We start from the raw sequence: 13,986 nt of genomic DNA, 5'->3' as shown, positions 1-13,986 counted from the left end.
CTGAAACTATTTCCCAGGTTATTTATTTTTCCAATAATATTTTTCACATTTTTTTCAATTACATTGGTACTCATCATTAATTTGTTACAGAAGGCAGGTGGATTACCAGATCAGCTGATTACCAAAAGAATTTTTCCCATAATGAATAATATAAATTGAATTAATCTGTTCCAGACACCCAAATAACTTAGATCTTACAAGGCATTATTATATACATTATTAGAGTTGTATTATACTAAATAAATATCAATAATGCATAGACATAAATAAAAATAGGTTAAATAAGATAATTTTAACTTAGCTTTATCTCTATTGATAGGAATTCATGACCTAAGGGGGTGGTAGGGAGAAGAAATGTTATTGTCTAGAAGAAGAGTTCCCTTCCATAATAACTGAGAGCAACAGCCCTTCTGGAGTTTTTTATTTTTTCTCTTTTCTGTCCTTAATCACTACTGAACCCTGCTTGAGACTCATCAGGTATAAGCTTCAAAATAAATCTATCCAATGATTTTTTTTTGGTCTGCATTTCAAAATTCTTCTAACATCAGGAATGGTCTGGTCATTTAAAACATTTACAGTTCTGCTTGGTAAACTTTCTCAAAGTCATATTTTTCATCAACATTTTTTACTTCAACCAATTTTGCACATATTTCTTTAATTAATGAAGTGTGGGCATCTTACTTTGCCTCCTCACCAGAAGAAAACTCTCTTACCACTAGTTTTTGCTTCTGTGAAAGAGAAGGAAAATGGAGACTGAGACTCTCCTCTCTTACTAATGAAGATGGGTGAACAGGGTTTAATCCACTGGATGGATGTGTTTCTCCAGCGAGAGGTTGAAAGGGAGAAGTGACGGGAAAGGATGTGAAGGAAAGCTGAAAGGTCTGAGGAAAGATGGCTGTGTCTCTCCTTCCTCAAGGTTGACTGACCAAGGAAAAATAAAAAGGGGGAGGCCCAAAGGGGAGAGGTCAGAATGGATCTGGCCAAAGGTTCTAACGAACTCCCGCTCAGTCTTCCTGCAGTCAAGTCAAGGGAGGTTAGGGAAGATTTCTAGCTGGAGACAAATGAAGGGAAATTTGTAGAGTATTTCAAGCTGGAGACAGGTACACAAGAAGGAAATCAGGTTCTTTCTCCTTCCTGAAGCTTCAGATATCCTCTCTGACCCTCAGGAAACCTCTCCTGTCACTTCCAAGGTTGGAAGTGAGTCAATTGCTCAGAATTCTCTTGGCTGTCAGTTCTCTTTCCCAGAATCCTCAGCTCACTCTTCCCTGCCCCTAGGCTAGTCTCTCCATCAGACTGCAGGATCCTATTAGAGTCCCTTCTCAAACCTTACACTTCTCTCTGTGAAGTTCCTGCAGCTTTCCAGTGTTCAGCCATTCGTTATTCTCCTGAACTAACACATGATCCTTTGTTTCTTCTAGAGTTTGAGTAGGCATATGCTCCCTATGTCCAGAAAGTCTAGCAAGTACATTGAGACACAAGCAAATATCAATACTAGTACAACTTTTTCTCATCAAAATATGTTAAATACCAATATGCCGGACTTCCAGAAAAGATGGCGGCTTAGAGGCAGCAAAAGTTCAGACCTCAGAAAACCCTTCCTTACCGATCACAAATTGAATGCTCCTAGGACACCAAAATTCAAATTGAACAACAGGACAGACTTGGGGAACCCTCCTCCTGGACCTGGATCAAAAGGTACTGCCCCCCAAAACCCAGAACCCTAGATCACTCGGATGTAAGGGGTAGGCAGAAGGAAGGTCCCAGGACCTATCCCCCCCAACCCAGAGTGCTGAGCCCATGGCAGCAGTGGGAACCTCAGGGCTGGCTAAAGGGCCTTAGGGCTGGCTATTCTGAAGGACTCACCTTGAAAGCAACCTGAGCCAGTCTCCGGGGCGCCCAATAGAAATGGCAGGGAAACATAGAGAGAAGGGAGAAGCCTGGCTGGGTCCTTCCATCTGAGTCTCAAGGGAGGTTCCAGCTTTAGAGCACCAGCTGAACCCAATCCCATCAGGAGCCCTCAGAACCCAGGGAGGCTACAATCCCTCCCCTCTTAGAGAGCAGGGTTTTCTGAAAGAACAGAAATCTTAGGATTCTGTTGCTGGCAAAGGCACTGAGATACCTTGTGGACAGTGCTGTGCCAGGCCCAGAGCATGGAAGTAAGACAGTGGAGAAGAAATTGTAGGGAACTGAGAGCAGTAACTACCAAAATGCTGGCAGGAAGGGGAGGAAAGACCCTGGGCCTCCCTGGGAAGACAGTGCAGCTGTGGAGAATGGATAATTTGCCTGGGGCAAAAGCCTCAGATCATCAGACAGCTACACTCAGAGTCAATCCTCCTCACTCAGATAGAGATGGAAAACAGTACAGAAGTATAAAAACCTCCAAACACCAAGAAAAGCAAGAAGAGGGTGACTTTGGACACATTTTATGGAACAAAAATACAAAATACAGAGGAGATAGAAGAGGAAACACAAGCAAATGCTACAAAAAACTCCAAAGGAAATGGAAACTCTCCACAAACTCTTGAATTATTTAAATCAGAAATGATCAAAAAGATGGAAGCCTTCTGGCAGGAAAAGTGGAAAATAATGCAAAAGGAATTCAACCATCTGAAACATGAAAAAACGCAACTACAAAAACAGTTTGACCAAACTGAAAAGGAAAACCAGGCTTTAAAGGTCAGAATCAGGCAACGGGAAGACAATGATCTTGCAAAAGAGCAAGAATTAATAAAGCAAAGCCAAGAGACCAAGAAATTAGAATAGAACATAAAATATCTCACTGACAAGGTGATAGACTTGGAAAATTGAGGAAGGAGAGACAATCTGAGAATAATTGGCCTTCCAGAAAAAACAGAAATAAATAATAATCTTGACATTATAATACAAAATATCATCAAAGACAACTGCCCAGAGATTCTAGAACAAGGGGGAAATACAGGCATTGAAAGACTTCACAGAACACCCTCTACACTAAATCCCCAAAAGAGAACTTCCAGGAATATAATTGCCAAATTCCAAAGCTTTCAAGCAAAAGAAAAAAATCTTACAAGAAGCCAGAAAAAGACAATTTGCATATAAAGTAATGCCAATCAGGGTCACACAAGACCTTGCAATTTACAGTCTAAATGATCGCATGGAACATGATTTTCAGAAAGGCAAGAAAGCTGGATCTTCAACCAAGAATCAACTCTCCATTAAAACTTACTATATACTTCCAGGGGAAAGTTTGGGCATTCAACAAAATAGAAGATTTCCAAGTTTTTGCAAAGAAAATACCAGAGATCTGTGGAAAGTTCGATATCAAAAAACAAAGAGCATGGAATACCTGAAAAGGTAAATATGAAGGAAAGGGAAAAGGAGAAAAATGTCATCTTTTCTTTTATTCAAACTCTCTTCTATAAGAACTACATTTATATCAATTTATATATTAATATGTGGGGGAAATGTAATGTGTAACTCAAAAATTATATGCATCTTCAGAGTAGTAAGAAGAATCACGCATAGGGAACATTTGGGGAATCAAGATGATATGGAGAAAGGGGGGGATAGAAAGGAAAAGGGAGAGGGGAATTGTTGATGGTACTAATATACACTCCAAGAAATAGGGAGGGAGAGAAAAAAAAACTAAATAGAATAATCTTTCTCACACAAAGATACCCATGGGAAGGGGAATGGAAGAAAACTATAAGAAGGAGAGGAAGAGAGTTTTTACTTATAACTTAATCTCAGTGAAATCAACTCTGAGAGGGAAGAGCATCCAGATCCATTGGGATCTTGAATTCTATCTTATCCAACAGGGATAGGGAGAAGGGAAAACCAAGGGGTATAAGGGTGGGGAGGGAACACAAAAGGGAGGGGCTAGAAAGGGAAAAATATCAAGGGAGGGGCCTAGGGGTATTGATTTAAAGTAAATCAATGGCTTAACAGGTTATAGCTAAAGAAGACAGGTCAGAAATAGGGGGGGATATCAAAATGCCAGGGAGTACACAAGTGAAAATCATAACTTTAAACGTGAATGCGATGAACTCACTCATAAAACGTAGACGAATAGCAGAATGGATTAGAATCCAAAACCCTACCATATGTTGTCTTCAAGAAACACACATGAGGCGGGTAGACACCTACAAGGTCAGAATTAAAGGATGGAGTAAGACCTTCTGGGCCTCAACTAATAGAAAGAAGGCAGGAGTTGCAATCATGATATCTGACAAAGCCAAAGCAAAAATAGACACGATTAAAAGGGATAGGGAAGGTAATTATATTTTGTTAAAGAGGACTTTAGATAACGAGGAAATATCACTAATCAACATGTATGCACCAAATAGTATAGCACCCAAATTTCTAATGGAGAAACTAGGAGAATTGAAGGAAGAAATAGACAGTAAAACCATATTAGTGGGAGATCTGAACCAACCACTATCAAATTTAGATAAATCAAATAAAAAAATAAATAAGAAAGAGGTAAAAGAAGTGAATGAAATCTTAGAAAAATTAGAGTTAATAGACATATGGAGAAAAATAAATAGGGATAAAAAGGAATACACCTTCATCTCAGCACCACATGGCACATTCACAAAGATTGACCACACACTAGGTCACAGAAACATGGCATACAAATGCAGAAAAGCAGAAATAATAAATTCAGCCTTTTCAGATCACAAGGCAATAAAAATAGCGATCAGTAAGTATGTATGGAAAACCAAATCATAAATTAATTGGAAATTAAATAATATGATACTCCAAAATCAGTTAGTTTGAGAACAAATCATAGAAACAATAATTTCATTGAGGAAAATGACAATGATGAGACATCCTTTCAAACCTTTTGGTATGCAGCAAAGCAGTAATCAGAGGTAAATTCATATCCCTGAGTGCATATATTAACAAACCAGGGAGGGCAGAGATCAATGAATTGGAAATGCAAATAAAAAAACTTGAAAGCAAACAAATTAAAAAAACCCAGAAAAAAACCAAACTAGAGATCCCAGAAATTAAGGAGAAATTAATAAAATTGAAAGTGATAGAACTATTGATGTAATAAATAAGAGTAGAAGCTGGTACTTTGAAAAAAACAAACAAAACAGACAAAGTAATGGTCAATCTAATTTAAAAAAGGAAAGAAGAAAAGCAAATTAACAGCATCAAAGATGAAAAGGGAGACATCACCTCCAATGAAGAGGAAATTAAGGCAATCATTAAAAATTACTTTGCCCAATTATATGGCAACAAACTTACCAATCTAGATGATATGGACAAATATATACAAAAAATACAAACTGCCTAGACTAACAGAAGAAGAAATAGAATTCTTAAATAATCCCATATCAGAAAATGGAATCCAACAGGCCATCAAAGAACCCCCCCCCCAAAAAAAATCCCAATACTATACAAACTATTTGACATAATAAGCAAAGAGGGAGTTCTACCAAACTCCTTTTATGACATAAACATGGTACTGATTCCAAAACCAGGCAGGTCAAAAACAGAAAGAAAATTATAGACCAGTCTCCCTAATGAATATAGATGCAAAAATCTTAAATAGGATACTAGCAAAAAGACTCCAGCAAGTGATCAGAAGGGTCATCCACCATGATCAAGTAGGATTTATACCAGGGATGCAAGGCTGGTTCAATATAAGGAAAACCATCCATATAATTGACCATATGAACAAAACAACAGGAACCACATGATTATCTCAATAGATGCAGAAAAAGGGCAATAAATAAATGTCTACCCTTTGATCCAGCCATAGCACTATTGGTTCTGTACCCCAAAGAGATAATGGAGAAAAAATCATGTACAAAAATATTCATAGCTGCGCTCTTTGTGGTGGCCAAAAATTGGAAAACAAGGGGATGCCCTTCAATTGGGGAATGGGTGAACAAATTGTGGTAAATGTTGGTGATGGAATACTATTGTGCAAAAAGGAATAATAAAGTGGAGGAATTCCATGGAGACTGGAACGACCTCCAGGAAGTGATGCAGAGCGAGAGGAGCAGAACCAGGAGAACATTGTACACAGAGGCTAATACACTGTGGTATAAAAGAATGTAATGGACTTCTCCATTAGTAGCAGTGCAATATCCCTGAACAATCTGCAGGGATTTAGGAGAAAAAACACTATCCATAAGCAGAGGACAAACTGTGGGATTAAAAACACCGAGGAAAAGCAACTGCTTGACTACAGGGGTTGAGGGGACATGTCTTAGGATAGACTCTAAATGAACACTCTAATGCAAATACCAACAACATGACAATGGGTTCGAATCAAGAACACATGTGATGCCCAGTGGAATTGCACGTCAGCTATGGGAGAGGTTGGGGGGGAGATAAAGAAAATGATCTTTGTCTCCAATGAATAATGTTTGGAAATGATCAAATAAAATATTGTTTAAAAAAAGAAAATATTAAATTTCAATTATAGATTAGTGAAAATAAAGATGTACTTTTTAAAAACAAAAGAAAACAAAAAGAAAAAAATACCCAAATCTCAAGAAGTCCAAAACCATTGTGTAGTAAGATTTGGCTATATTTCTTTTTATTTATGCATTTTTTTGGTTTGTATTATGATTCCTTGATGTCTCTTAGCATTATTAGCTCTCATTTGCTTATTTTAATTTTTAAGTAATCATTTTCTTCAGTGAGCTTTTGCATTTCCCTTTCTACTTGACCAGTTCTTCTTTTTAAGGAACTCTTTTCTGCTGTGAAGCTTTTGTACATCTTTTTTCTACTTGGCCAGTTCTGCTTTTAAATAACTCCTCTTCAGTGGATTTATTCTTTTTAGATTTTTTAATTTCCTGTTTCTTTACCATTTCTACCATCATCACTTTATTTCTGTATGAGCTCCTGAGAGCATAGCAATGAGAGCATAGCAATGATCTACACACATATAAGCTTTTCTTTGTTTTGTTATTTCTGTCCTCAACAAGATTGTCTATTTGCTACCTAAATGGTCAGTACATAGAAACAGCAAAGAATATATTTCTCTCTCTCTCTCTCTCTCTCTCTCTGTTTCTCTCTGTCTCTGACTGTCTATCTGTCTGTCTATCTCTCTCCCTTCCTCCTCCTTTCCTCCCTCTCGCCCAAGATCCTGCTTCCTGTCCCCTTACCTACCTCTCCTATTTTGGTTTCAGAATTTACTAGTCTCTTCCAAATCCTCCACATAGAATGACTTAAAGTGCCATTTTCCCAAAGGCAATTGCATTCTAATAGGAACCTATTAAAAACTGAAAATATTATAGTGAAAATGCATGAATCCCTAAATATCACATTTTAGCATATTGACAAGTTGTTGAAAGGATATTAAAAGATAAGATTAATGACCACTTGCCCTAGTATTTTGGCCTATGGAAAATTTTTTCAATCACTTTTTTCTTAGGGAGATAAGATTACATATCTCCAAGAAAAAAAAAAAAGCTGCTAAAAATACATCATGGGATTGTGTGCTAGAAAGAGAACTCAATATCCAACCCTCCCCTCCCCCTATTTTTCCCTTCACAGGTAAGATAAATGAAATCCATGGAAGTGAAGTTATTTATTCAAAGTATATAAAAAAAAAGCTAAGAAGTAGAAGAACTGAAATTCAAATTTGGTTCTCATAACTAAGTTCAGGATTCTCCACCCACCCAAATGTCTGCACTCACTTTTATATTTTGAAAACTTTTACTTGGCCTCTAGAGCCCTAGTATGTTAATCTAAAATTTTCCCAAGTGTACTTTATTGGTTGCTGAGAAGTATCTGATGTACTGTCCATACTGGCTAACATGTGTTTGTAATGTTTTCCACTGCACTCTCCTCTTGTCAAACTCTTTTGAGTTCTCTACCTTTAAGACATTATTCATTTTTTTTTCTTTTCCAGGATTTCATTTCCTGAGCAATATTTTCAATGCTGGCATTCCTTTTCCCTGTCTCATCTTTTGAACTAATCAGTTTCCCAGCTGTTACTGCACAATAGTCTCCCAGCTCACTAAATCAAACAATATGAGGAATGGGTTACTGCCATCCTTTTATAGCTTCCTATTTATACAGATGAGGAAACAGGTGTAAAGAAGGGAAAGCATTTACTAAGGTTTCACAGGTAAGAAGTATCAGATCCAGTAATTCAAATTCATGCTCTCTAAATCAACAATGCCTAGATAGGCAGTAAAAGAATTAACTAAAAATAGAATGGGGTTCAAGCTAAATATAGTCTGCTAATGGAACTGGGAAAGAAATGAAGAGGCCTCAGGCTATGCCTACACCAATGAGTTTGTAGAAGCTCATGAATCTCAAATTGTTTCAAAGATTTTGTTTGGAAATGATAAAAAATCAACTTAATAAAACCATATGCCAAGATATATTTCACCTAGGGGGAATGGGTTGTGAACACAAACAAACCTTAAGGTGTGTGGTGAGGAAAAGCTACAAATAACTGATTCTGTCATGATGCCCAGGGCAAAGCTGATTTCAGTGATGGAGAGCTGGTGGATATTTAAGCAAGCATCTGAGTATTTTGGAATAAATGTAGCAACATTAAAAAGAATTAGAGAGTAAAAGAAACAAGTTAAAATTGTACCTTTTTGATCTACCCATCTGTTAGAATAATCAGATCATAGATGTGGAATTAGGAGGAATCTCACAAGTCTTTATTTTATTTATTTATATTATTTCATTTTTTATTTATATTTTTCTTATGGATAAGAAAAGTTAAGCTCAGGAGCTTAGATGATAGAAACATTCATAGGAAGAATTTGAGACCAGGATAACACTGAAAGAATCTCTTTATATTCTACCCATCCTCTCATTTGTAAAATGAGATCATTGGATTTTTGTTATCCTGTCTTTTCCATTGTGTACAACTCTTTGTGACCCTATTTGGGATTTTCTTGGAAAAGATACTGGAGTTGTTTGTCATTTCCTTCTCCAGCTCATTCTATAGATGAAGAAACAGAGGCAAACAGGATTAAGTGACTCCTCATCTAGTATCATACACATCTAGGAAGTGTTTGAGGCCAATTTTGGACACAGGAAAATGTCTTCCCGACTCTGGACCCAGGAACCTGGGTCCAGGCATTGGGCCACCTAGCTGCCCCTACATTAAGTTCGTTATCATTTAAATTCCTTCCTAGCTCTAATTCTATGTCTCTTAACCTATGTTTCCTAAAATAAATGTTAAACTAAATGATTTCTGAAGTCCCTCCTCCTTCTTGATCTCTAATCTGATACTCTACAGTTTCATAGATATCACATTTCAATGGAATAAGACCCTCATCAAAAAGGTCCTGCTTGTTTAGACATATTCTTCAATTTTTACTAGGTGCATTGGTACTATAAAGACACAGCCTTAGGGCCATATTTTATACCGAAAGATGGGTGTGGAGAGAAGTTGATCATTGTCAAATTATATATTTTATTGCATAATAGTAGTTCAAGCTATAGGTAAGCAAAATAATTTAATTAGTTCTCTATCTCCCTCCTGCAAATTAGGCCTTGTGAGTTATGACACAAAGGGGGAGAGGGGAAGAAGAGAGAGAAAAAAAAGAGGAATCATAGGGAAATAAGCAAAGGTTAATAAAAGAAAAATAAGAGGGAAATAAATTTAAAGATGGTGGAATGGAATAAATGTTGGGGAGGGGAAAGGAAAGAGGAGGAGAATATAATAGGTATGAGTAGGGGAAGAGAAGAAAAAGCAAAATAAAAGAGGTCAAAAGAATGTAGTTCTTTAGGGAAACAGATTTAAAGATGCCAGAAGTAGATTTTCCCTTTTTGTCTCTATACCTCTATGACTATAGTGTCTATAATGTAGTAAGCATTTATATGTGTTTTAAGGTTTACAAGTACTTCACATCTCATTTTATCTTCAAAAAATTCTGATAGAAAGGTGTTATTATTTACTTCATTTAATAGATAATAAAACTGAGACAGACAAATAAGAAGTGACTTTAACTACAAATTGTTTGAAGTAGCATTTTAACTCAAGTCCATTTTCCTACCAGGTTGCATACTACCTTCTGTCTATTCCTGAAGTGTCTTAATGACTAAAGTTAAGGATTAAGTAGAACTGATGAAGAAAAAGGAACTAGATAGCTCAGAGCAGAGAATGCTGGTCCACCTTAGATACTAGCTGTATAACCATGGGTAAGTCACTTTCCCTTCTTTGCCTTAATTCTTTGGAGAAGGAAATGGCAAACCACTCCAGTATCTTTGCCAAAAACAAACAAAACAAACAAACAAAAAAAAAAACAATCCATGAACAGTTTGGTGAACTGGATTACAGAGTTGGAAATGACTAAACAGTTGAACAATAGTAAACTAAAACTACTTATCTCAAATCTATTCTAAATTTAATGAGTAGTTGGAATCTCTTCTATTCCTGATTTTTTTCTACCACTCATATTTTTACATCCATATAAGAATATTTCAAGTTCTCAGGATTCCAACTTACTCCTCAATTGTCTCTTAATATCTTTCATTATCTAATGTAATTCTTATGTTGAAAATAAAGACATTTTAGGATTTCTATAAAAGAGAATTTTCTGAATAAGGATTGGCACTATAAAAGAAAAGAAAGTGTATGAAATCAAGACCTTCAAGGAAAGAAAAGAAAGGTAAACCTTTTGTGGGAAGTGAAAAAAGAAAGGTCTCAGGAGAAGGTGGAAAAATAAACCTAAGTCATGAAACCATATACTCTCATTTATGACTTTTTGTGATAATATAAAAACTTGATGTAAAAAAGAAAGAGCAAACCATAAAAATGGAAATGTGATAAAACTTCAGAAAAGGAAGATTGGAATAGAATCTATATATTCCAAAATGGTTTATAAAATATTTTGTTATCATGGTTATAGATGATGTCACAGAGATAATTTTTAAAGAACTCTATGAAGATAAATTGGATGATATATTTAAACTGTTTTATAATCCTTGGAAGAAAAGCAAGAGATAAATACATGGCAGAACTATTATTTTATTGAAACATTAGCATGTTCTACAAATTGACATTTACATTAAATTAGCAGCAAATTTGGGAGCAGTAGAGTTTTCATTTAACAAACACCAAGGTTTTTTTTGTTGTTTTTTTTTTAAACCCTTACCTTCCATCTTGGAGTCAGTACTGTGTATTGGCTCCAAGGCAGAATAGTGGTAAGGGCTAGGCAATGGGGGTCAAGTGACTTGCCCAGGGTCACACAGCTGGGAAATGTCTGTGGTCAAATTTGAACCTAGGACCTCTAGGTCTCTAGGTCTGGCTCTCAATCCACTGAGCTACCCACCTGCCCCTAAACACCAAGGTTTTAAGAATAATCTTTCATGTGAGAATTAGCTTGAGGCAATGATTTTAAGAGGATTTTCTTTTCAAAGCATAAAGAAAACGTGTCTTCCACACATATCTTGTCACTGACACTACAATCACAGTGACAGGGAATTCAGGGTAGCCAGGATGAGTTCTTATTAGGCCCCAGAGATTGACAGCTTGGCACAAGCTGAAGTAAGGTGGGTACAAGAAAGCACATTGAGCAATGATACATCTTTAGTTTACTGATGCAGTTGGGAAAAGCTATTCCCTAGGGGGAAGAGTGTTAGAAATAGATCTAAGCAAAGAGAGAGAGGCTGAAATGATAAATGAAATTACATGGTCTCTATGGCCCATAAAATTGGATTTTATTTTATTCTAATAGGTTTTTTGATTTAAGGCCCCTGGCAAAAATGGAAAACTTAAAGAGAAGGAGCTTTATAAGAAGAAGAATTTGAGGATCTTCATTACGAGAAAGTTGACCTCACTACCTCTCCATTGAGACATATAACCATTTTGACCTTATTTGGAGATGCCGGATTGAATCTCTCAGAAGAAATGATGAGAAGAGAATGGCACATGAGCACTAATTAACTGGTCATCTAACTCAGCTTTGAAATGAATCTATAAATTAACTAACTCATTTTATTCGTACCAGACAAAAATATATTCCCACAGAGAAAACATTTGTTATCCCCTCAGTGAAACCACTCATAAGTTCAATAAAGAAGGCAAAGTTCTTGATAGATGACAGGATTAACATAAAACATAATTCTATATGGAATGACTTTTTCATGTTAACAAGGGCAAAGCTTCTCATCAATATTAATGTAAGTGTTCTTATCATTTCAAAATTTGATGGACAGTCAGATTCATTTACATGATTCAAACACCTCCATTCTTTTATGTGTTCTATCTATAGCCTATCTCTATCTTAGTTTCTGTAATCCTTTGTAACCTGTGAATTTAAATACCTATCCTTTGGCCTTGATAGGATTATATCCATCAAACATATATTGGATATTTCTTGGTAATTTTCTGAAAAATTAGATAGATATTAGATAGGCTAGAAATTGCATCTATCCAGTCTGTATTTTATATATTTTACTTTCATTTTAGAGTATCATTAGGCAAAAAGGAAATACACCAATTTATATGTAAGATTAATTAATGAAGTGATCTTGGAATGTACTTAAACTGGCAAGGTAATGAATTGAGATTAGGGCTACTTCCATTTTTCTCTTTGTATCTACAGACTTTAGTACAATGCTATTTTGTAGGGTAATGAAAATGACTTGAATAGAAGGGAAATAATAAAGAAAACACAATATTTGTGCCACCAAAAAAAAAGAAAGAAAAAAGCCAATGGTCATGACTCACTAGAATGCTTCCTTCTTAAGAGAAAGGATTCATATGAAAATACTTAATATATAATATATATGGAATAAAGTTACATTAACTGCAGATATAATAGGCCACTATAAAGACCCCATGGTATGTCAACATAGAATTAAAGTTGGGCAAGAGACTAAGAAGACCTCAGTTTATACTAATTGTGTAGCACTGGATAATTCACTTAAACTCTCAATGCTTTAGACAACTAAAATAGAAAGGTCCAGAAGAGATTTTAACTGGCACTAGAAAAAGGAGTTCCTTTAACTGAGAAATGTTCATGCCAATGAAAATCCTTTCACCTGATATTTCCACTGTGTTGTGGAGGTGACCCATAAAGTAGTGAAACTGATGAGTTTTTTAATCAGTTTCAGTATTATAATCACATACAGAACATATAAAAACCCTTAATCAAATGTGAAGTCTTAATTTTTCTAAACTAATATTCTAATGAATCTGTTATTACTAATGTGGGCATTTTCCCCAACAAAGCTAATCACAGTGTATCTTTGCCTATTTAGCTCTCCCCTGATACTATTCCACTTCCCATAAATGTCACCCTATCTAATAGAATGTTCTTCTTCCTCCTCATATATTTTATGGCTTAAGCATGTGTATGTACTTGCCTTAAGAATTTATTTCTGTATTAGTACTTCTTTATCAGGTTCTAAGGTAAGGGGAAAAAGGAAATAGGCATTTATTAAGGACTTATTATGTGCCAAGTACTGTACTAGCTACTAAACTGTTAGATTCAAATACAACACTTCAAAATAAATATGGTGAAGGAAATATTTGAAGGCAATATATTCTGTGAAGGCAACATAGTTTCAGAAACTAGTAGATGCCCTGGGCTACAGTATTTAGAAACAAATCTACATAGTAGTAGTAGTAGCAGCAACAGCAGCCACAGCAGCTGTAACACCAAGTATGTATATGGTGTTTTAAAGTTTGGAAAATATATAATACATTACAGTATTTTCTAATTTGAAGACTGCCTGTGACGTGGATCGTTCTGGGGAAATATGACTAAATGTTGGATTTGGATTCTAGGGAAATTTTTATAAGACTTTAGAAAAGTACTTAATCTTTTTGGAACTCAGTTCCCTCTTTAAAATAAAGTGGTTGGATTAGATAGATCAGATTTGATATTAATATAGAACATGATTCTATATTAAAATCTTTGGCAAGACTGAAATATAATATTTATTGTTAATAAAATTGGGGAAAACCCTGTCAATTTAATAATAAAGGTATGTGGTGGGTAGTGGTAGGTAGGTATTAGATAAATGGAGTAACTCTGACAATTAAAATTTATGATTTGCTTG

At 35.6% G+C, this 13,986-nt stretch overlaps 1 long non-coding RNA gene across 1 annotated transcript; it reads left to right on the top strand.

Moving 5' to 3' along the window:
- Positions 1 to 7,528: 7,528 nt before the first annotated feature.
- On the top strand, positions 7,529 to 13,747 carry LOC107649666 (uncharacterized). The gene is made up of 3 exons (XR_001623685.2): positions 7,529 to 8,077; positions 9,975 to 10,116; positions 11,655 to 13,747. It is a non-coding gene; the product is annotated as an uncharacterized LOC107649666 (long non-coding RNA).
- The last annotated feature ends 239 nt before the right edge of the window (positions 13,748 to 13,986 follow it).

Source organism: Monodelphis domestica, chromosome 7 (assembly GCF_027887165.1).
Source record: "Monodelphis domestica isolate mMonDom1 chromosome 7, mMonDom1.pri, whole genome shotgun sequence".
NCBI lineage: Eukaryota > Metazoa > Chordata > Mammalia > Didelphimorphia > Didelphidae > Monodelphis > Monodelphis domestica.
The sequence above is the reverse complement of the archived record's forward strand: the minus strand, read 5'-3'. Positions and strand labels throughout refer to the sequence as shown.